Below are 24,943 nucleotides of genomic sequence, written 5' to 3'. Positions count from 1 at the left end.
CCCCAAAAGGAAAGGAATGTGCTCACTTAGGCCCACAGTGTATAGGTGGAGCTTGCACAAGAAACAAAGGCATTGTACCTTGCTTCCTTATCAGCACTTGCAGCTTGATTTCATCCACACTGATCTTTTGTTGGAAAGACTTCTACTGGGGACCTTGTCCTAACTATCTGCCTAACTGGTTCCTTTCTCTCTCCTCTCTCAATTCCTAGAAATACAATTTTTAAAAATTTTCTTAAAAAGTCAGTTTAGTGGCAGATAATCCGTATACTGAACTCCTATATAAATAAGTTCACATCATCTCTACTTTCTATTTAGTTTATTGATCTTTTTGTCTATTTATGTATCTGAGATTGATTAATAGAATTCCTGATTTCTTATATATATTTAAATCCAGTAGATTGATTCTCTCCTCAATCATTTTAGGATTTTTTTGTTTGTTTGTTTACTTTTGGAACACATTTTTCTATATGAAATTCAGAGTCATCTTGCTGTTTTATTTGAAATAATGTTTAAATTATATACTAACTTAGAATGTATATCTTATGATGATGGCATCTTCCTCTTCAAATTTATATTATATTTCACCAGTGGTTCAAATGATAATGATGTCAACACTTTCTTTCTGATTTTTTAACTCTCCAGTTAGTTGTTTATCACATTCAATTGCTTACTTTTTAAAAAAACTAATGAATATTTTTAATTCTCATTCACATTTCCAAATATACTATTAAATTCATTGTATTCTAAGTGATTAATAATACGTTATCAATGAGTTACTTTCAAAACCTTTTTCTTATCTCCTTTGCTAGTGGCTAACAATAGAATGTAAAACACAGTATCATTTTTAAAAATTAAAAATACAAACAGGAGATTTCTGGTTCTCAGCCCAGCATGTAAGAATTTTGGAAGTTGTTACTACATCCTAACAATAAATAAACAACTGAGTAAAGTGAAAAATCAACAATTCTTTATTGACCTATAAGAGGAACAAGAACACAGGACAACCTACTGCCCCCAAAACTGGAGAAACCAAAAAGACAGATCTAGAGAGAATCACAACTTACAGGAATAGAAACTCAAGCAGAAACCTCTTTGAGAACCAGTGCTTTGCAGGAAAACCTGAACTGTAGTTGAGGAATTGCTGGAAGCTCACTGTGGACAACGCTGAGGGTGAAAATCTCCAGAAAATCCAGTCACAGGAAAGTGTCTACATTTTTCTAAGTTTTATCTCCAGGAGTTTCAACTGGTTCTCACATTGACTATCTGGGAAAACTCTTTTTATGTTTCTGGTAAGGTGAAGAGAAAACGAACCATTTAGAAATGCACCAGAGCATTTCTGTTCTTCTTAACAAAGTCTTCCCTCAGAAGTGACTATTTAACTAGAACCTCAACTACTGGCATTTCAAGAGAGCCTAATTGATTGGTGACAAGATAAAATATTCGATTTTATCTGTCTATTTCCCTTGTAGAGGAAGGGAAATACCCAACTCCAGGCAATTCTAGCCATTCTGTCTCTCTTAAGGGATGGGAGGGCAGAAGGTGAGAAGCATTTATAAAGTTAACAGCCCAGGGGCACAGGCATACTAGAATATTGAGATTTTATTGTAGGGCTATAGAATGCTTCTACTCTGCACCCACCCCCAATCCCTGCACTTAACATCTCATTACTGAAGACCTGCTTATCAGAGATCCTTTTACCCCATATATATGTCTGACTATCAAGAAAATATTGTCAGGCATACCAAAAGGCAAATAAAAACCCGAACTCAAATAAATGAACAAATCTGTTCCATATTCTGAAAAAAGAGACATAATTAAAAGCTTATGGTCACCCTAAAGTCTACATACCAATGCTTATAGCAGCTGTATTCAAAATGCCAAAGCATGGAATCAATGAAAATATTTCTTCAGGTGAATTGATAAATGTGATATACCCAGAAAATTGAATATTATTCATTGCTGAAAAAAATGAGCTATCAGTCCATAAAAAAAAGCATGGAAGAATTTTAAATCAGTATTGCTAAGTAAAATAATCCAATCTAAAGAGGCTACATACTTTATGACCACAAATATATGAAATTCTGGAAAAGGCAAACTATGAAAACAGTAGAAATAGCGGTTACCAATTTCTACTGTTTGAGTGGAGTTGAATATATGAACAGAGTGGGGTTGAGTGGGGTTGAATATATGGAGAATAGAGGATTTATTTATTTATTTATTTGTTTTTTTGAGACGGAGTTTCACTCTTGTTACCCAGGCTGGAGGGCAATGGCGCGATCTCGGCTCACTGCAACCGCCGCCTCCTGGGTTCAGGCAGTTCTCCTGTCTCAGCCTCCCAGGTAGCTGGAATTACAGGCACACGCCACCATGCCCAGCTAATGTTTTTTTGTATTTTTAGTAGAGACGGGGTTTCACCATGTTGACCAGGATAGTCTCCATCTCTTGACCTTGTGATCCACCCGCCTCGGCCTCCCAAAGTGCTGGGATTACAGGCATGAGCCACCGCGCCCGGTCACAGAGGATTTGTATAGCAGAGAAAATATTCTGTAAGATATTATATTGATGGGTGCATATCATAATACATTTTTCCAAACTCATGAAATGTACCACACTAACAGCGATCTCTAATGTAAACTACGGACTTTGAGTGATAAAAATGTTTAAATGTAAGTTAATCAATTGCAACAAATAAGTCATTTTAGTGTATAATTATAAATTTAGTGCAAAATTCTAACTGTATTTAGGATAAAAATTCAAATTCTTAACCTTTAGTGTACACACGAGGGAGGCTATGCATGTGTGGGGACATAATGTATATGGGGAATCTTTGTGTCTTTCTCTCAAGTACCTAAAACCTCTATAAAATATATAGTTTATTTCAAAAGAAAAAATGCATACACACAAAGCAACAACATGCTTAGTACTCATTGAAACAAAATATATAAATTAAATACAATGTAAGAGTGAGACATATGTGGATGAGAATAAGGATGGGTTAGAAGAGTAAAAGATAGTAAATAAATGAAAGGAAGCAAAAGAAGGAGGGAGGGTAAGAATAAGAGAGGGAAGGAGGAAAGCAAGTGGCAAAAAATGACAGGAAGGAAGAATGGATGAAGACAAGATGCAAGAATGAGTGATGATTTTAAAAAGTATATACTGTGACTACTTTTAACTACTACTTTGATAGTAGACAGTCTGAATTTTAATGCAAATACTTCTAATATTTTCCCCAAAGCATGAGAATTGCTCTTAGGTTTGATCAGATAAATTTTACAATAATAAGAAATTATCCACCTGTTTTTATTTTATTGATTTTTTTTAAAATCAAGAATACATATTAGATTTTATCAAGTTTCTGTTCATGTTTAATAATAGCCTTATTAATATTGAAGGAAACATAAAACCTTAGAATATACTTTATGTAATACATTATTTTTGTAATAATTTCTAAATTCTATTTCCCAACATTTTCTTTATGATCTTATGTCAATTGCCATATATGAGGTTGGCTTGTAGTCTTCTCAATGTTTTTTTAAGTTTCAATGCCATGCTTTTTAGAAAGAAATTGAGAGCTTTCTACCCACCCCTCTCCCAGGTCCTAGAAGTATTCACATACCATAGAAAGTACCTGCCCTGGATATTTCTTATAGATTCTTTATGAAAATATATATAACTAATCATTTTTAGAGAAAATCATTAATCTTTCATCATATTTTAGTTTGGGATACAGGTGGTTTTTGGTTACATGGATAAGTTCCTTATTTGTGATTCAGGAGATTTTGGTCTACCCATCCCCCAAGCAGTGTACACTGTACACAATATATAGTCTTTTATCCCTTACTGCCCTAACCCCGTCCTAAGCCCCAAAGCCCATTCTATCATTCTTTTTTCTTTGCATCCCTATAGCTTACCTCCTATGCAATGTTTGGTTTTCCATTACTGAGTTACTTCACTTGGAATAATGGCCTCCAGTTTCATCCAAGTTGCTACAAAGACCATTATTTTGTTGCATTTTATGGCCGAGAATTATTCCATGGTGTATATATACCACATTTTCTTATCCACTCGTTGGTTGATGAGCATTTAGTTTGGTTCTATAGTTTTGCAATTGCAAATTGTGCTGCTATAAGCATACATGTGTATGTGTTTTTTTATATAATAGCTTTCATATATCTATCCTTTGGTAGATATTGAGTAGTGGGATTGTTGAATTGAATGATAGTTCTACATTACTTCTTAAAAGAATTTTCATACTGTTTTCCATAGTAGTTGTACTACTTTATATTCCACCAGCAGTGTAAAAAAGTGTTCCAGTTTAACTACATCCACACCAACATCTATTATTTTTAAATTTTTAAATTATGACCATTCTTAAAGAAATAAAGTGGTATCTTATTATGGTTTTGATTTGCATTTCTCTGATAATGATGTTGAGCAGTTTGTTGTGTGCCTGTTGGTGTTTGTATTTCATCTCTTGAGAATTGTCTATTCATGTCCTTTGCCCCCTTGATGTGATTATTTTTTTTCTTGCTGATTTGTTTGATTTCCTTTTAGATTCTGAGTATTAATCCTTTGTCAGATGCATAGTTTGCAAATATTTTCTCCTACTCTGTGGGTTGTCCTTTTACTCTGTTGATTATTTCTCTTGCTGTGCTAAAGTTTTTAGCTTAATTAGGTCCCATTAATTTATTTTTGTTTTTGTTGCATTCGCTTTTGGATTCTAAGCCATGAATTCTTTGCGTTAGCCAATGTCTAGAAGAGTATTTTTTATATTATCTTCTAGAATTTTTATGGTTTTATGTCTTAGATTTAAGTCTTTGATTGATCTTGAGTTGATTTTTATATAAGGTGAGAGATGGAAATCCAGTTTCGTTCTTCTACATGTGGCATGCCGGTTTTCCCAGGACCATTTATTAAGTTTTACATGTTGTATTAGTGCATTGTTATGGTGCTATGAAAAAATACCTTAGACTGGGTAATTTATGAAGAAAAGAGTTTTAATTGACTCACAGTTCTGAATGGCTGAGAGGCCTCGGGAAACTTACAATTGCGGCAGAAGGCACCTCTTCACAGGGTGGTAGGAGACAGAATGTGTACACAGCAAATTGGAAAACCCCTTATAAAACCATCAAATTTCATAAGAACTCACTCACTATCAGGAGACCAGCTTGAGGGTAACTACCCTCATGATCCCATTACCTCCCTCTTACTGCATGTGGGAATTATGGGAGCCATAATTCGTGATGAGATTTTGGTGGGGACACAGACAAACCATATCACATGTTAGATCTATTTTCTGGATTCAGATTTAGTAAATTGCATTTTTCTGGAGAGATTCCCAATTTATTCAGGTTTGATAACTTTTGTAAGCATTTAGCAGAGTAGCTATGACTGGTTTTCTCTTTTTTATTTCTATTCATTCATTGAATAGATGTGAATGAATTATTCTGCTTTATTAGCTAATGTTTTTATGTCATAATTTTATTTAAAAATTTGCCCTTGTTTAATCAGAGAAATGAGCAGGAACATTTTCATGGTGAAGGACTCTCTGGTGTAGTATTCCCAGATGATTTTCGACCAAAGATTTAGCTAAGTTTCTCAAAACACTCTCAATGATAAGTAGATGATGTTCTTTGACCCTCCAGGAAGTCAACAAGCAAAATGCCTTGAGCATCCCCAAAAACTGACATAACTTTTGCTTTTGACCAGACTGCTGTTGTCTTGACTGGGCCCCTACCACATTTTGGTAGCCAATGCTTTAATCATGCTTTGTCTTTAGGATTATACTGGTAAAGCCATGTTTCATCTCCTGTTACAATTCTTGGAAGAAATACCTCAGTATCCTGATCTTGCTTGTTTAAAATTTCCATTGAAAGCTCTGGTCTTGTTTGCAGATAATCTGGTTACAACAGTTTTGGCACCCATCAAACAAAAAATTTGCTCAATTTTAATTTTTCAGTCAGAATTGTATAAGCTAAACCAAGGAAAATGTCTGTGGTGTTGACTAATGTTTCCTATGTGCATCTTTGTTCCTCTTCAATTAGAACACAAACAAGACAATCATTTTCTTGAAAATCAATGCTATTATTCTGCCCTGCAAGCTTCATCTTCAACATTGTCTTGTCCCTTCTTCTTCTTTTTTTTTTTTTTCTTTTTTTTGCTGAACAAAGGCTTTATTCAAACTCTTGGGTGCTAACATCTCCAAAAAGCATTTAACAGAGACCATAATTTCCCTCCAAGAATAAATGCATTTTTATTTGTGTTGCATAGGTACATACATGGCAAGTTGATTTGCTGCCTATATCTGGTATTTCTTCCCACCTTATCCCTCTTCACCCCCTGCTGTCCTTCCCTACTGACCCCAGTGTGTGATACTCCCCTCCCTGTGTCCACATGTTCTCATTGTTCAACACCTGCTTATGAGTGAGAGCATGCAGTGTTTGGTTTTCTGTTCTTGTGTCAGTCTGTTGAGAATGATGGTTTCCAGATTCACCCATGTCCCTACGAAGGACACAAACTCATTGTTTTTTATGGCTGCATAGTATTCCATGGTGTATATGTGCCACATTTTCTTTATCCAGTCTATCGTTGATGGACATTTGTATTGATTCCAAGTCTTTGCTATTGTAAACAGTGCTGCAATGAACATACATGTACATGTGTATTTACAATAGAACAATTTATAATCCTTTGGATATATACCCAATAATGGGATTGCTAGGTCAAATGGTATTCCTATTTCTAGGTCTTTGAGAATCCCATACTGTCTTCCACAATGATTGCACTAATCCCTTCTTAAAATGAGTTATCCTTTTGTAAAAACTGCTAATTTCCTGGGGGCATTGTCTTGATAAACTTTATGTAAAGCATCAATGAGTTATCATTGTATTAGTTTCCCTTGCACTAGTATAAAGAAATACCCAAGATTGGATAATTTATAAAGGAAAGAGTTTTAGTTGACTCACAGATCTGCATGGCTGGGGAAACCTCAGGAAACTTACCATCATGATTAAAGAGGAAGCAAGCACTTTCTTCACAAGGTGGCAGGAGAAGGAAATGAACAAAGAAGAACTACAAAACACCTATAAAACCATCAGACCTTGTGAGAACTCACTCACTATCATGAGAACAACATGAGAAGAACCATTCCCATGATCCAATCACTTCCCACCAGGTCTTCCTCAACACCTGGGTATTACAGTTCAAGAAAAGATTTAGCTGGGGACACAAAGCCTAACCATACCATTCTCACCCTGCCCCATTTCAAATCTCATGTCTTTTCACATTTCAAAACCAATCATGTCTTCCCAAAATCCTGTAAGTCTTAACTCATTTCAGCATTAACTCAAAAGTCCACCATCCAAAGTCTTTTCCAAGATGAGGCAAGTCCCTTCTGCCTAAGAGCCTGGAAAATTAAAAGCAATTTAATTATTTCCTGGATACTACAACGTCTGTACAGGGATTGGGTAGATATTCCCATCCCAAATGGGAGAAATTGACAAAAATAAACAGATCACTTGCAAGTTCAAGATCCAGTGGGGCAGTCATTAAATCTTAAAGCTCCTAAATAATCTCCTCTGACCCTATGCCTTATAATCAGGGCACACTGATAACAAGACGTCAGCTCCCATGGTCTTGGTCAGCTCCACTTCTGTGGCTTTCCAGTGTACAGCCTCTCTCCTGGTTGCTTTCACAGGGTGGCATTTAGTGTCTGCAGCTTCCCCAGGTGCATGGTGCAAGCTGTTGGTGTACCTTCTATTCTGGGGTCTGGAGGATGATTGCCCTCTTCTCACAGCTCCACCATGCAATGCCCCAGAGGGAACTCTGTGTGGGGGCTCCAACCCCACATTTCCCTTCTACACTACCCTAGCAGGGGTTCTTTATATGGCTCCACCTCTGCAGCAAACTTTTGCCTAGACTTCAGGCATTTCCATACATCCTCTAAAATCTAGGTGAAGGTTCCTAAACCTCAATTCTTGACTTCTGTGCACCCACAGGCCCAACACCAATTAGAAGTCACCAAGGCTTAGGGCTTGCACCCTCTGAAGCAATGGCCTGCGCTGTACATTGGCCCCTTTTAGTCATGGCTGGGACCCAAAACACCATGTCCTGAGACCGCATAAAGCAACAAGGCCCTGGGTGTGGCCCATGAAGCCATTTTATTCTCTTATGCCTCTGAGCCTGTTATGGGAGGGGCTGGGGTGAAGACCTCTGACATGCCCTTGGAGACATTTCCCCCATTGTCTTAGTAATTAACATTTGGCTCCTTGTTACTTATGCAAATGTATGCATCTGACTTGAATTTCTCCCCAGAAAATAGAATTTTCTTTTCTATTGCAACATCAGGCTGCAAATTTTCCAAACTTTTGTGTTCTCCTTCCCTTTTAAATGTAAGTTCCAATTTCAAATCATCTCACTCAAGTCCAAAGTTCCACAGATCATTAGGGCAGGGGCAAAATGCTGCCAGTCTCTTTGCTGAAGCATAGCAAACATGACTTATACTCCAGTTCCCAACAAGTTCCTCAACTCCATCTGAGACCGCACCAGCCTGGACTTCACTGTCCACATAATTATCGGCATTTTGGTCAAAGCCATTCAACAAACCTCCGGGAAGTTCCAAACTTTTCTACCTTCTTATTCTTATCTTTTTCTGTGCCTTCCAAACTGTTTAAACCTCTGCCTGTTACCCAGTTCCAAAGTCATTTCCATATTTTCGGGTATTGTTATAGTAGTATCCCATTCTCTGTGGTACTAATTTACTGTAGTAATCTGTTCTCACACTGCTATAAAGAAATACCCAAGACTGGGTAATTTATAAAGGAAAGAGGTTTAGTTGACTAAATTATAATCTCCAATTATATTGGAGATTACTTAGAAGCTTTAAGATTTAATGACTGCCCACTAGATTTTTAACTTGCATGGGCCCTGTAACTCCATTTATTTTAGTCAACTAAAGGAAAGGTTTACTTGACTTGCAGTTCCATATGGCTGGTTAGGCCACAGGAAACTTACAATCATGGCAGAAGTGGAAGCAGGCACCTTCTTTACAAAACAGCAGGAGGGAGAAGAAACGAACAAGAGAGGAACTACCACAGACTTATAAAACCATCAGCTCTCACTCACTATCATAAGAACTGCATTGCAGTAAATGCTTCCATAATCCAATCACCTCCTACCGGGTCTCTCCCTCAACACCTGGGAATTACAATTCAAGATGAGATTTGGGAAGGGACACAAAGCCTAACTGTATTACTCATTCTTCCATCCAAGCTTCATGAATTTGATGTTTGTTCGTGTTTCAATTTTAGCAGAATTCACATTTCTCTGATAGAAACTCTTTTAAAACTGATGTTTTATCCTTTTCAGTGCCTCAAACTATATCCTGTTCAGACATGTTATAGCAAGTTAGTACAAGTTTATTTTAGTGCAAAAATTTAAAATCTGTGCATAGTTTTTTTGTCATACAAATTTTTCATAAACTTCTTGGAGACCCCCTTTATATATTTTCCAGTTATATTTGCTGTTCCAATTTTAGTAATTGAAATAAAGAAGGCATCTATTTACATAGTCTTAGAATTATATTATAAATATTCAAGACGCTAAAAATACAATTTAAAATTTAATTTGATACAAATAACCTTGGTAAATATGAGTGATACATAAGCAAAAAAGTTAAATGTGGAAACTTTTGGATAATTAGGATGATATTTTAAAATAAATCTGTTCCTAAAAAATATTGTCCCAATATTATGAATTTGATAGCCAAATAATTCATTTTTATCATTTTTCTTGTATTATCACATTTTGAAACACTATTGAGAGATCTTGGATACCCAGTTTGAAGTCCCCTTATGTATATATACTCAGTTCAAAACTAAAATAAGATTTCGAGGGGCCTCATCAGTTGGAACTGACTTTACACCTATTTCCTCTAATGATCATAGCTGTCTCGGTGCTGCTTGACTAGGAGTTATGTGTCCTCAAATCAGAGGGATAACTGAGGTCTGTTTGGTTTCCTCCACTTGTTCTGCCTCCTGGAAACTCTACAATAAACTGGGAGCAAATATAGGCCCAATAGCATTTCTTTCTCCTCTATCATGAATTAGTCTCTCAGACTGCCTGATGTTCAGTATTTCAAAACTGCTCTTTTATGCATTTTGTCATTTTTCAGTTGTTTTAGGAAGTAAAATCGAGTTTCTGTTATTCTAAATTGGTGGAAAGCTCACATGTAAGAGAAGATAGAATTTTAAGGACACAAAAGATGTGCTCAATAATACCACATTCTAACATAAGGTCTAGTAAGGTATGAATGAAAAGTATATTTTATTATTTTCTGCATAGGTGCTCAGTGTTGAGGAATGTTTTGAGCTTGGTAAGAAATTTTCATTCCAAAAGACTGGGTCTGACAATAAATTTTCATGTATTGTCAGTAATACATATTTGCACCAGGTTTTTTTTTCCCCATGTTCTTTTCTGTGTTGGTTAGTAATTACCAAGCTGGATGACCTTTCCTTAAATGTCTTTGACATTCCCCTTCCCAAATAATAGAGTCACAAAAGAAAATTAGTTATAATATGTTTTAAATGCTAAGATGTGGTTGAAATAAAAATGTTCCTTAATATTTATTATGATTATTACATAATTCCTGGCACTATAAAATGGATTGGAGATAGATAAGCATTACCAATAATTTGCCCATAATAAACTTATGGTTTAGCCTGTATAAATACTATAAATAGAAATATTATTGTACAATATGGTATTTGCTATAATTTAATGTGAGAATAAAATGTATCTTGAATTCAAACATCCTGGTTACATAGTTACGTGGATTATCTTATTTACATGTTAATGTTTGTTTTTTTTTCAAACTGACTCAGCTAAAACATGTAGGCCTATTTTTGACAATTCTCACTTTGAAAATAGATAAGATTTAAATTTCAAGTTCCCATGTCAAATAAGAGGTTGCCTTCATGAAACATTTATAGTAAATGATAAAGAACGATTTCTTAATACAACACCTTGCTTCCTGGGATGACTATAAAAAGCATTCTATTTTCAAGGCAATTTCCCACCCCCTCAGATAAAGACAGCTATGGCTTTGTCTGCTTTTATACAATGGCAATAATGGCACCAACACTAAGGCAATTCTTCCTGTCCTCAGCAAAATTTCCTTATGTTTCTTTCTCTGCATGTCTAAATCTAAGACCATAGTTTAAAACACCAGCAGTAAATATAATGGGTGAACTTGAAATGGAAAATATATTTTTAATATGTCTCTCAAATTCTAAATGATTACTTTACCTGTCTTAAGACACAATAAAGCTGGTTATATAAAAGTAATACTTATATGTTATGAAGTATGCTATCTATAAAGGCTGAATAATATTTAAAATTAATTCTTTTAGATTATAAAGATAGTAATAAAACATAATATTTTGAAAATTTTTTTCTCTCATAAATTGGTTTTTCCTATGGAAAAATAAATTGGTTATTTGAGATGAGATTAGGCATTTATTTGTAAATGAAATTTCATAAGATAACAAGCATGAAATAAAATTAAAATGTACATAAAAATATCAGACAAATCTGTAAAAATGCATTTTTATTAAATTAATAATAATGAAAATAATAAATTTAAAATTGTCATAACCTGTTGGACAAGTAAAAGAATATATTATATAGTGGGCTTATATCAAAAGTTATTTTTCCAGTATTTTAAATAAAAAATTTCTTTATCAAAATACCATTTACTTTAGTTCCAAAGCTACTAAAATAGTCTATATAAATACTTTCCACTGTATTAAAGACATTTGCTATTTAAATATGTGGTATTTTGTTTTGATAGTGTGTTTATTTTTTAAAAAAGCAAATAATAAATGTCATATAGGTTGGTGCAAAAGTAATTATGTTTTTTGCCATTTCCTTCAATGAGAAAGACCACAATTACTTCCACCAATCTAATGCTTTCTTTCTACCAATTAATGAAATGATAACCGATGTAACAGTATACATTGATTCTAATGGTAAATCAGGATTTACTTTCTATGCACCAGAAAGAAGACATGGTGGCAGGTTTATTACCTCAGTGGTTCAGAAAGGAACAAGTTGAGATACCATGCTTGAAGTTCATTCATTCCCCGGGTAATTCTTGGTATATAGTGCATTCTTGAAATATAATTGTGAATTTGAATACAACTACTTCCTGCTGCCAAGGATTTGCAGTATAGTGGGAAAGACAGATATTAATTGAATTATTACATGAAATTGGGACCGTGGAAAGGTATTTTAAATGAGAAGCTCATGGTGATATGAGGCCTATATTAGAGAGAATGATTAGTCAGAATCTCATAGAAGTATTTACAGGGTAAATGAATTTCAGCTGAATTGAATGAATATAATCTTTCCAAAAAGAGGAGAGAAGATGAATCCAGACAGAGGAAACATGATGCACAAAGGCCCTATAGTCAGAATGACCATGAAGTACATACAGATTTGAAAGGGTTTTAGGATATTGGTAAGAATGGGCATCAGAATCTCCTGACATGAAGCTGGATGATAGCTTAGACTATCACACAGCATTAACAATGAAGGAACTTGTGTTTGGGTTAAGAATTTTTGCCTTTATTTTTGAACAATGAGAACACTATTTTCCTTTCATGATGAATAAAATGATTGATTTTCCAGTTCAACATGAACATCTTGGACTAAGTGTAAAGAATAGATAGTAAGAGTTATTAAAGAAATAAATAATTCCAGTATTACTTCAAGAATATACCTGAGAGATGATGATAGTTCAAATTATATAGCAGCCATAGTGACACAGTTAAGTGAAAATATTTGAAAAAGAATTAGGAAGTAAAATGTATACAATGTAGATATCTATGATAGAAATGAGAGAATTTACCACAATTTAAAGCAATAGCAGGCACTGAACTGTATTTGAACTAGATGAATTTGGCAAAAGAAAACCACTTACTATTCAAAGTTGGTGGGGGCCAGACATGGTGGCTCATGCCTGTAATCCCAGCATTTTGGGAGGCTAAGGTGGGAGGATTACTTGAGCCCAGGAATTCAAAACCAGCCTAAACAACATAAGAAGACCCCCTCATGTGAATTATGGCTTTAATTATGACCCATGAGTTTTTGACTCAAATATTTACCTTATGTGTCTAGTATATATCTGCCTGGAACTGCATATTCATTTCTAATAAATTGAACCAATGGTTTCAAACTTCATAAAGTAGCCCTTAATTTAAAAGGCAACATTACTATCAGAGAAAGATTTAGGAATACCCTGAAGCTCATTCCACCAATTTTATTATTTTATTATTTTTATAAGACAGAGGCTTACACTGTTACTCAGGCTGGAGTTCAGTGGCACAATCATTGCTCACTGTAGCATCAAACACCTAGGTTCAAACAATTCTCTTGCCTCAGCCTCCTGCATAGCTGGGACTACAGGTGTGTGCCACCGTGCCTAGCTAATTTTTTAAAATTTGAAATCATTTTATTAGAAATGAATATGCAGTTACAGGAAGATATATACTAGAAACATAAGCAAAATTTGAGTCAAAAGCTCAGGGATCAGGACTAAAGCCATAATTCACATTAAAAGATCAATATTTTTAGTGAGTGAATGAATACACAAATGAGGCAGAGTATAGTGATCAGTGTCATCGTAGGTAGTCAAGTGGTTTAGAGTGAGAAAATATTTTTCTGAGAAACTATTGACGCAGCTATAAGAAAGTTACTTATAATCACTTAAGGAGTAATTTTAGGGAAATTATACCACAGGAACAAGAAAGGAAATAGCAATAAAATAAAATGTAGCATGACTATTATGTGAAATAAAGTAAAACAAAAAGCAAAAATCGCCATTGTCTGGTAAAATTCATTACATTTAGTAAATTACCTTTTTCTATACTTAGTATCAGCAATCTACGTGTTCACATTAATATAAATATTTCTATATTATGGTTATGGAATATTATTTTTTCAGTTTCAGTGCTCATTTAGCTTTTTGTATTTTATGTTGTCAAATAATTATATGTTAAATTAAATATGATGATGACCTTTACATTTATTAATCTATTGAGAGCAATATTATTTCAGAAGAATGTGACTGGTTTTTCTAAGGATATGTAATATTTCTGTGGCTGAACTATTATATAAAATTTGAACTTTTGTCTTAATCTCTTCTTATATTTTCATTGTTCAAAGTCACCTATGCTATTTTGCTTATATTTCACTCTTTAGTATATTAGGTTAAAAACCTCTGCTGTTAGAAAAGAGAGAAAATATTGGATGTATTACATATCTAAATTTCCTACCTGGTATTATGCTATTGTAGCGCTACTGGAGAATTAATTTTTTTCAGATTAAGAGGAAGTACAATCCATCTTATTTCATTTCCTGCTAGGTTTATGTATTCATGTGTATGTCTCTCTCTCTCTCTCTGTGTGTGTGTGTGTGTGTGTGTGTGTGTGTGTGTGTGTGTGTGTACAGTGATAGCCTTGAGAATTGTCCACCATCTACATTGTGTCTTTGTTAGGAAGTGGTTCAGAAAAGAACAGAGAGCATTACCTATTAAGGGGAATGTTTCACTTCAAGTAAGTTGTCTTATTTGTCGATTCCTTTTATACCACCAAGACATATCACTTTGTATGCATTATTTGTCTGATAAGTGTACTTTAAAAGGATCCCAGTATAGCTTTGATGTAACTGATGTAAACACTGGCTTTGATGGGGAAACACTTTGTTCCTATTAAACTTAAATAGCACATATCTGAAGGTTGAAGTGTTAGAGGAACATGGAAGCTGCCTGGTGCTTTTTAGCTTCCACCTGCCATGCTTGCTGCTTTGAAATATTTATGCCCCTCATTGTTCTGTCTAGTGTAAGACATCCTTGTTAACATTTAGACATAATTTAGGACACATTTCATAAGCAAACTGTTAAATATTTATGCCTGGTGCTCATTGCTTACCAAGCACTTCACATATGCATCCATGTTTCAATTATTAATGAAGAGTTTGGACAGACCTTGTTTTTATTGATCAGTTTTTCTGAAGATTAACTTTTTCATATTCTTCCATAATCATATCCTGAGTTGTTTATTGCTTGGTTTAGAAATATGGTCTCTTCCTTTATACTAAATTTGTTTGGTGCTTAATTTTCTAGAAAAGTCAATTTAAAAAGAACAGGGAAATGATAATATGAAATTAAATCCCTTAGATAAATGCATACAAACCCATGTGCACATGTGTGGGATGTCTAAGTTTAACAAAAATATTAGTTTATTTTTGAAAAGCAAATATAATTCAACATTTAACAAGGACATTTATGAGACTGTTTAGCCTTTTAAGCCACATATGTCTAACTGTAATACCATCCGTAAATATAATGGATAATAATATTCTTTATTTGTTTGGTTTATTCTGTTAGAAGGCTCTTACCCACAGTTATATAAGTGGAACCATCTGAGCAAAGGAAGAAAGATGCATTCTTAATATAATTTATACCTTTAAGCAAAATTTTGGCTGATTATCTCTTTCAGCTATGTACTTTTGTGAAATTAAAAGTTTTTAATAAAATTTTAGCTGAATAAGCATAATGTGCTGTGAAATCTGATTCAGGTGTTTGACTTTGTTATGTGTCCTTGTTAAAACCAACATAATAGCTTATTTGATTTACTTCCCTAGAAGGACATTGTATTAGGGTTATTTGTCACAAATTGTTGTGAGTCCTTTTCAAATTCACCCCTCAAATATTTTATAAAAGGATCATAGTATCCTTCAATTTACAGTCAGGTAAATTGAAGATAAAATAGAAAACTATATTTTTGTCCAAATCAGAAAAATTACATTTAAATTCTGATACATATGCAGTTAATATCTCTATGATGGCAGAAATGGGATCTCAATCCAGGTAGACTTGTTTCATGATAGCAATTGAATGACTATCTCTATGCTTAAAGATAACTGAATGATTTCCTGAAAGACATATGAAACAGTGCTTACAATCATTAAAAAATAGATTTTTATTTATAATTAAATATTTAATTACTCAAAGTACATTTTTATCTATTAACATACTTTATTTCAAGAAGTATCATAGACTAAAAGTTAATTTTGACATCAAGAAAAAAATTATTTACCTGTATTTCTACTAAACTTATAATAAGTTTCTACCCCCAAAAAATCTCTATTTAAGCTCTGAGCTAAAAAAAAAAAAATCAAGATATAACCACTAAATATATGATTTTAAAAACATTTTTATTTGAAAGTAACTATATACCATTTAGTTCGTGTCAAGTCAGTGAAATATTAGTAGGCAGGTAGAATGCTAATAATTTATTCATAATAACAATAGAAATGTGTTCATAATTATTCCTTTTTTATCTTGTTTATTTCCACTTAAGAAAATAATTTCATTTACCTGTTTTTTCCTTCTGATTCTTTTTTATTATACTTTAAGTTCTGGGGTATATATGCAGATTGTGCAGGACATAATTGAAATTGAAACACAATATATCTGGAATGTGGCAGCAGGAGTGAATGAATGGCAAATACTATTTCTTCAGAGAATTATATTTCTAAGCAAAATCACAGGAATAATACATTGTGGTGTGTTTAAAATAACTGCATGACAAGAAATGTCATTGCCTAATGCATTCTCCTTATTCTTAATGCAACATTATGTTGAATCTCTTTGTTAAATGTAAATAAATATACAAACACAGAAGCAAACTTTTGGATTATAAGGATGTTCCACTGGTAAAGACTCAAAACTAGTCAAGGAGAGAAAAAAGGAAGAAATTATCTTGATGCTATCACCTTCGGAAGAATTTCTGTTTTAATTATTGGACTCAGAAGTTATTTAAGTATTTAACTTTCTCACATCAACAGAAATTACTGGATACAATGTTTTTTAATGTCACTTGCAGTATTGATCTTTTAAAATGAATGAAGACCATATAACTAATCCACCATTTTTAGTCTCTAACTTAAGCTTTTGAGAACCTGACATTACTGTTAATTTTACTTCTGGTAGATCCATGGATTTATGTACACCTCTGTCTCTGATTCCTTAAATAAATACAGCCTTAATGGAAGAAAAATTAGGAGGATTTGATTCAGCTTGTCTCCCTGTGTATTTTCCAGTTCTTAATTTTGGAATATCTTCATCATAAAGAATGCATTTCTTAAACAGCTATCACTGAGGCAAATTCATTTTGGCTTACATTTTTAATGGAATTCAACCATTCTCTAATAATCAACAACGGTTTAGAAGAAACAATTATGTCATGTTAAAAAGAAAAGATGTGATGTGTGATATTAACATTATAAAATATTAGAGAAGGAAATATTAGCAGAGATACTTAAAGTACTTGAACAATGAAAAAGTGATTTGGTTTCTCCAGGTTTGACATGTATTATTAAACTTAAATTAGTATGGAAAAATAGACAAATATGTTTCAGGCAGTAACAATTGCTATGGATAGGGAGACAAAAATGAATGAGAATTAACACGTTGTGTTACAAATCATGTTTAAAAAAGATTTCTCTAAAAAGAGAACATTGACCACTTATGTGAAGAAAGTGAGGGGTCAACTAATATAAATATTTCAGGATGTGTTTCCTAGTCAGAGACAGCAGCACTGAGGCATAGTTTGATCACATTCGAGGGATGCAAAGAAGGCTGCTGTGACTTTACACAAGTGAGCAAGGGAAGTTTGTTAGGCTATGATATGGAAAGAACAAAAATGAGTGTAGAGAGGAAATGTTAAAGAATTCTGCAAAAATTAGGAAGAGACAAGTAAGAGTGCTTGGTCCAGGATGGAGGGATTGGGAGGATAGTAAGGAGGGATCTGATAATTGGATGATCTGTGAAGCCATGAGAAAGGATGAAATCACATGGATGTATTGTAAATACAGAAATAGGAAAAACAATTCAGTCTTTGAGGACAAGAGAGTAAAGGGAAGTGACTAGGAAGAGAAAAGGAAAAGTAAGAGAACATGGTAGTTGGAGGCTAGTAGTTCAAGAAAGAGTGATTGGTTTTGGAAAAGTTGGGTTTAGTGACTGACAAAGTGAAGTCAAATTTTAACTGCAGTGGATTGGAAAGGTTACGTGAGAGAAAGCACATACACAGAGAATATAGAACTTCTTCAGCCTTTGGCCTCCCTCTAAAGGACAAATAAATGGGACAGTATTAGATGTGGAGTATTGCATAGCAAGAGAAATTACTACAGGAGTGTTAACATATTTTTCTACGCTTACAGATGCATCAGGTGGAAGGGTAGAGGCAAAAACACCTGATTATGAATAACATAAAGGGAAAAGTTTCAGGGAAAAATTCTGGATGACATTTCAGATAGGTATTTGAGGCATATGTGTAAGACATGAATACATCTGTATTAGAAAGATTGAAGACAGATGATGTGAACACAGATACAAATAAAAATGCATAGGTGTAGGCATATGAAGTTTCTCCTGTGATTGCTTCCGGAAACAAAACATTGTCATTAGCTGATGTGAATAACCACCTCATAGAGAGGAGAGTGAAAAAGTAGAGACATATAGTAGGATAACTGGACAGAATTAAGGACACATCTAAGCTAGTGATTAAATTAGAACCAGATTTGGGTAAGGAGAGATTTTAATAGTGGCTCTAGGAATATAGCATGTTCTCACTTATATGTAGAGGCTAAAATTTGATATTATGGAGGTAGAGAGTAGATTAGTGATTACTAGAAGTTGGGAAGAACAAGGAATGTTATGAAGAGATATTTGTTAATGTGTACATATATACAGTTAGATAGAAGAAATAAGTTCTCATGGTCGATAGTACAGTAAAGTGACTCTGGTTAACAATAATTTATTTTATACTTCAAAATAGCTATAAGAGAAGCTGTGGATTGTTCCCAACACAAAGAAATGATAAATGGTTAAGACGATGGATTTCCCAGTTATCTTATGTGGAAATTTACTCAGGATGGTGGCAAAAATACTAAGGGAAAAGTAGTAGAGAAAGTAGCCTACTAAGGGAAAAATAGTAGAGAAAGAATATAGTCTCAAATCCTTTTAGAAGGCCTAAGGGTTTTTTCTATAGTTCTTGGCTGAAGGCAGCCTTGTTCCCATAGTTAAATAAATTAGACTAGAAACAAAGGAATGTGGGGGCTTTACCTAACTAACTTGTTTTCTCATTAAACTTTGATCATTCCTGATGGCTCTCTTGGATGGGAGGTCGAACAGGGATATTACCCACTAATAGTATTTGCTTTGGGCATTGAAACCTGTCCTTTAATCTTCACTCTAGTGGTGTTGACTCAAAGCTTTTGTCATTTAATGTGTACTGAATAAAGGTTAAGGAGTCCAGGTTGTGGGGGCCAGTGGTCGCATCTGTTTAAAGCACTCTCCGGGGAGTCCGTAAATGGCCAGGGATGCTCAGTTGAACCGGCAAAGCATAATATCTGTGTGTCAGTATACTTTATTCATCCATTTCTGAGTCAGGGTCTGTAGGACAGGCACCCACAGGTGGTGACCCTGACACCCTTATTTGATCATTATCAAAATATCATATATCAAAATATCCCATGTACCTCAAAAATATGTGGAATAATTATGTATCCATTAAAAACTATTTGTTTCTGTTAGGGTTGGTTTTTTTCTTAGAGTAGCCATCTCTTTGTACATTAGTCATCTGTTTTTTCATTTTGTCCACTTCTGTTAGAATTCTTAGCATATTAATACTTACGGTTTTAAATTCAACAGCAATAATCAAACAGAGATAATACAACATCTCTTCCCTAGATATGGTGACCTGGTTCTGATGATTGACTTGTCTCTTCATCCTGTTTTTGTCTTTTAGTATGCTTCATAATTTTTTGTTGAAAACTGGACATGATGTTCTGGGTAAAGTAATGGAGGTAAATAGCTTGTAACATGAAGGTTTATATCTATTTTGTTATGAGTTAGGCTGTGCTTATTGTTGGTTGTAACTGTAGATTCAAAGGCTACACTTTCCTCTGGTGTCTTTGTGTTTTGTCTCCCCTATTTTCTTTGGGTTTCTCTGGAGATATCTTTTTAACATCTGAAATGTGCAGTTCATTCTGTTTTATTCCCCTGTTCTCCACAGGAGCCTTAGGGAAGGGGTGGCAAGGGGTGGTGGAGTGGAAGAGCGTTGCAGAGTCCTAGGATTAGGACTTGTTTTTTAGTTGGCCCGTGTCCTTGGCTGTGGCCTTCACAGATGCTTCTTTGCTTTGTTTTGTTTTGTTTTGTTTTCTTCCCCTTTAAGGAGGCAGGAAGGATAGTGGGGGCTGGAGTCGGGTGTTTCACCTCCCCTAGGTCAGTTAGGCTCTCATAATGTTTTAGTCAGTTCGTTAGGCTCAGGAAAACAGTTTCTTTAGAGGCAGGCCTTGTTAAGAAGAATAGATGGCTCTTGGCATATTTCATAATCTATACTTTCCTCATTTCCCTGCTTGAAGCGCTGGTGCCTTTTCTCTGATCTTCAATGCGAGAACCTTGTAAAATTACTGAACGTAATACTCATGAAAGTGTGTACCCCATTCCTCCTAATTATGACCCCAACCTCAGAATTTTTCTGAAGTGTGGACAACTTTGAAACTTGTCCACATTAAACCTTCAGTAATTTGTCAATTAGCACTTAAGTTTTTCTAATCTGCTATTGGTTCCCACGGAGTTTTATGCTTGTGCACATAGGTAAACTGCAATTCTCTGTTTCCATCGTTCTGTCTTTTCAATGTAGGGAATAGTGGTTTGCCCTGTGACCTTCTCTGATAGATCAAAGAAGAGTTGTTGATTTTCAGTTTGTTCAGTTTCTGTGTGTGTTAGCTATAGACAGGAGTGATGAATTCTAAGCCCTCTACATGCCAGACTGTAAATCACATGTTCTCTAAAGGTTTTTTAGAAAGGAGAAAAGAATTAAGTATAGGCCTTTAAATTAAAAGTTTTAATTAAATTCAATTAAAATTAAAGTTCACACCAATTCAATGTTGTGTGTAGTATGAGAAAGAACCTTATATCCCAAGTTGGTCAACATGATGCCTCTTTCTAGTGTATATGATAATGGAAAAAAAATTGAAATACTGTAGCATGTATTGTACTTTAGTTAATAAAAGGGGTTTTGAGTATAATTTATATTGTAAATAAGTAATTTTAATTATATACTTCTAACTTGGACATATAATTTGCTGTAAACCACATAATTGAATTCTAAAACAGAATGTCTCAGCAAGCTTAGCAGGTTTCCTTCACAGCTCACTAATCCTGTCTAGTGGTACCCAAACTGTGCTATAAATACCAGAGGAGGTCACCATCCATCATGGGTGCACTTATATCAAGAGGGCTCCTGGGTCAGAATATGGAGTCCACATCAACATCTGTGGAGAAGAATGCCAAGTACACATTTTTGGAATATCCATGAACAGCACTGGAGAAAATATAGATAGGCTGTAAAGGTGATAAAATCTTGAAAAGTCCTATAATAGGAAAAAACTGCAAAGCTAGCAAAAACATATTATCTTTTAGCAAAGCACAAATATGCTGTTTAGCTCAGCTGGAATCCTCAGCCACTGCCTTAGGCAACTACAGTGCTAAAATGAACAAATACTTTTGTTGAGTCTGTTTAGATGTAGGAAGGGCAGAATGAAAAGAGGACAAAATTAAGGAATTAAGGCACTGAGAGAAGGAATCATCAAAGATAACCAAAGTAATTCTCTGGTTTTAGCAAAGCAGAAATGGAGGTTTTGCAACTGTTACATACAGGGTTTTTAGGATTTTAAAACATTATTATGATGATCAAATAAAGAGAGTTTTTATCCTTCACAGCATTTATAATTTATAAAGGATTACCTTTGGAAAAAGAATCATTTGTAAACATAATTCCAGGGGTAACAGGTCAATAGTTTCTTCGACCTGTCTTCTTTATCTATTGTATATAATATGCATTTTTCCTAAAGCTATGTGAGCATCTTTAATTCACAAGAAGATAGACAAGATGGTATAATACTACACTTTCTGCTCATTTTTCATTTTGTTTTTCTCATTACTAATTAGTATTTTATTTGTAATAGTGAGTATTAGAAATACTCAGTTTGCTTTAAAGACTGTAATTTTTGAGTTTTATAAGATAAATCACCTATTTAACTTAAAAACACATGCCTGCAATTAGAAGTAAACATATTTCCTACAGTAGTATCTAAATTCTATGTCCTGACCAGAACCACCGAAAGCGATGAAGGAAGAAGTTGAAGTTGTTATAAAATAGGGACATTGTTTGTTTAGGGATAACAATTATACAAATCAAAAAAAAATAATGAATACATGGTGGCATTTTAGAAGATATAACTTTGTATCAGTGGAAGAACATTTATTCAAGGAAATTTCATAAAAATGAGTGCAAAGCATGTATATGCAGAATTTACAGCTATGATTAAAAGAGCGTTCAATTCAATGTCCTTGCAAACTAAATGTATGAGGAGTTAAGACTTCACAAATTTAAGCAGCCTTAAGAAAAACTAAAAGTAGAAGGTCAACTTAGAAAAATATAAATTACGTAGACTTTAAGAGAGGAGAGCACCAGATTATTTTAATTGAATATACCCTCAAAACTCAAGGCTGAGTAAATATAGGTAAAAGGAGATTAGGTGCTTTAAAATCTTTTCAGGATTATTGCAGGAAAAAAAATAAAATGGAAAGTTTAGTCTTAGAAATATGGATCTAGTTTACTTAAGGGATGATAGAGATCTCTTTTAAAAATTGAACAAAATTTAAAAAAAGTTGACAGTCACTTTTTCAGGCAAATTGTAAATACAGTTTGAATGATGATTTAAAAGTAAGAGAAAATCTCATTAAGATATAGAAAAATTGTATTATAATAATATACTTTCTAATTATGAAATCACTTTCCAGGATTGAAACCACTGATGGTATCATGACTATAATTTTTTTACATTATAACCAGATAACGTGTCTAATTCAGATGTAGACACATGATTTTTATTGTCTAGTTTAAAAGTAAAGCATACCATCTACTTCTTTTATTTAATTGACACATTCTATAATTCGCATCACCTGTGTTTTTTCCAGAGCTAAACTATACAAAAAATTAAAATAATTCTTCCAGCAAATACAAAATAGCATTAATTTCATTTGAATAGTGCTATAGCCCTAAAGACAGTGTAAACAACTAAGCACCTGCCTGAGTAGAGGTGGCTGAAGAAATGTTAATAAACTAAATAAAATGAAAATAAATTTTGTGATTATGTCCTCAGGTTCCAGCAATTATTTAACACGTTTATATAGTTAGTTTATGTTTATATGAAACCACAAAGATGGGTTCAACAATTAGTTGAGAGCTGTTCCTTTTCATCATTTCTTTATAAAGGCAGTTTTTTTCTAATTTGTTTTGTGGGGCTTAAGAATTTCAATTCAAACCCTGAAGTAAAGGCTTAACTACTTCATCACACAACAAATTTGCAAAGAAGGTAATGTATCATTAAGGTGTTGAGAAAAATATGCTCAAAAAGTTTAAAACATTTATCATCTTATACTGTATTTGGATCCATGTTTATCTGACATCAAAATACAAGTGTTTTTTCTCAGCTCCCTAAAAGCAGCTCACATACTAATACATCTTAGTAATGATATATCTCTCTGTTTATATGTCTCTCTCTATTATAGATAGATAGATAGATAGATAGATAGATAGATAGATAGATAGATGATAGATTTAGATGTGCTGCAATAGATATTATATGGAAGTGCTTTGTAACATTGAATGAATTGTTTAAAAATCAATAATTGCTATTATAATGCATTTTATCATTATTTTTGCAGTTGTAATGGCAAGTCCTAGTGACAAAATAGTAACTTCTTTTCTGACTCTTTTCATGTGTCTCTGCTCCTATTACTTTATTGGTTCCTTTCCCACTTCTGATGCAACCTGACAGGTATCCAGTATGGATTGTAACTCTGCTCCCGGTTATTTAAGCTGTACCATTTCAGTTTCTAGATGTCTACCTTTAGTGCTTGGTACATGTTCTAGTCAATTTCTTCCACTCTCCTGGTGCTCTCAAAATGTTATTTCCCCTCCTCTTCAATTTCTTGGATGGCAGCTTAGATGAAGTCCAAATATATGCTTAAGTATTAAGCATGCTTAGGTAATAACAAAAAATCCTCGATCATCCCTTAGGTAGATTTCTATTATTCAAACTATAACTTTTGTCTATTTTCTTTCCACCCAATCCTGATTAATGGCATATGTTACTTGTGTCAAGCTACAGAGGACTTTGGGAGTCTTATGAATGACTTCCTGGGCGTGGTTATTAGGAGGATCAACATACCTAGTATATGGTGTATTTTAAATATTAGATACACCATAGACCTAGTATATGGTGTATTTTAAATATTAGATACACCATAGACCTAGTATATGGTATATTTTAAATATTAGATACACCGTAGACCTAGTATATGGCATATTTTAAATATTAGACTATTTCTCAACACATTTTCTGAGTTCTCCTGCATCCCCAGCCTCAAATCATGTTAAACAGTTGTATACCTTCTACTTGTACAAGTTTGTCTATTGCTGACCTTTATAATTATCGCTGATTGTTTTTGCCTATTCCCCAGTTATGGCTCAAGATAACAGTAATCTAAAAACTATCTATATCTTTATTAGCTGGCATCGATATCATGGAATTTATGTATTTTTATTTTATAAATTAAGACAAAATGTAACATGAAACAACTTTCTTTTTTATTATGAAATATTAACATTACAAGTAGCATTGTGCCTACAGGAGATATAAATCGGCATTTACCTTAAAAACCAAACCATGTCAGGTGACAAGCATCAGCAGTTGAAGGAGCACCATATAAAAATATTATAAATGTCCTGCAAAACAAATTTACAGC

This window comes from Sapajus apella, unplaced genomic scaffold (genome assembly GCF_009761245.1).
Source record: "Sapajus apella isolate SASKATOON/1434 unplaced genomic scaffold, GSC_monkey_1.0 scaffold9, whole genome shotgun sequence".
Classification (NCBI taxonomy): domain Eukaryota; kingdom Metazoa; phylum Chordata; class Mammalia; order Primates; family Cebidae; genus Sapajus; species Sapajus apella.
The sequence above is the reverse complement of the archived record's forward strand: the minus strand, read 5'-3'. Positions refer to the sequence as shown.